We start from the raw sequence: 1242 nt of genomic DNA on the forward strand, positions 1-1242 counted from the left end.
CTGCCTTCCTGTTGTCATGATCGGGTTGGCTAACACTGCAGTGTGTCCTTGCTGGCCAATAGCGGATGTGGGGCTCGGCTTTTCAAACTACAACTCATCAAACTGGGATGCGCCCCTGCTGGATCTGCTCCCTGGTGCCTCTCTCTTATCATCGTCTCTTTTTTCTTTTTTTAATTTTTTTTTTAAGATTTTATTTATTTGACAGAGATCACAAGTAGGCAGAGAGGCAGGCAGACAGAGAGAGCGAGAAAGAGAAGCAGGTTCCCCGCTGAACAGAGAGCCCGATTCAGGGCTTGATCGCAGGACCTTGAGATCACAACCTGAGCCAAAGGCAGCGGCTTAACCCACTGAGCCACCCAGGTGCCCCTCATCTTCTCTTTAAAAAGGTTCCTTTCTTCCTAGGAAACAAAAGTGTTCTGCCTCCAGAATTACCTTCGAGGGGTTTTGCTTGCTCTAGAAGTTGACGCTCCCTGCTCAAGCACGCTCGGTGTGGCCTGACGGACACGGCGCACTTACTGGTCGGCCAACACAGCCGCTGAGCATCTGCTGGGTGTTCTGGCGGGAACGCTGGAGAATGGGTCTGCAGAACAGCACAGACAGGGTGAAATGCACAGCAGGTCAACGTTGCTTTCCCCTCCCTAGCAGCTTTCTGACACTGTTCAGTGGTGACTGTGGAATTCTGAGCTCCTGTCCTTCTGTCCAGCCAGCTGCTCTCTGCAGAATGTGTCCTGCTTCTTTATCACTCCATCTTTCTCTCCCAGCTGCTTAGCCAGGTGCTTTGCCTTGGCTCATGCCTCTTCCCTTGATACCCTCTCTCTCAAGGAGTAACTCTGGTTAACTCCTCCCTCCTTTAGTCGTTCTGAATTTCAGAGTCTTTCTTGACTTGCTCCAATGAGACCCTCAGCTACTCTGGTCTTCACTTCACCAGAAACCGAGGCACCAGGAGGACCAGAATACTGCAGAGACTTCGAACCAGATGGGGAGCATCATGCAATCAATCACATTTTCCAAAAACTGGCTGCCCTCACCATGGTGATGTTCTCATTCCCCTTGGCCTCCAAGGTGAACCAGCGCATGCTGGTGGCCCCACCCATGGCTCCTGCTTCTCCCTCGTGGAGACCTGGCTTGCACCTGTGAGCACTTCAGGCCCCATGGAGCCGCCCAGAGTCTTCCCTTGCACAGTGGGAGCAAGGCCAGACTCCCCATGAACCATCAGTGCCCCTGTATACTGATTGCCACATG

This window comes from Mustela nivalis (assembly GCF_964662115.1).
Source record: "Mustela nivalis genome assembly, chromosome: 7".
Classification (NCBI taxonomy): Eukaryota; Metazoa; Chordata; class Mammalia; order Carnivora; family Mustelidae; genus Mustela; species Mustela nivalis.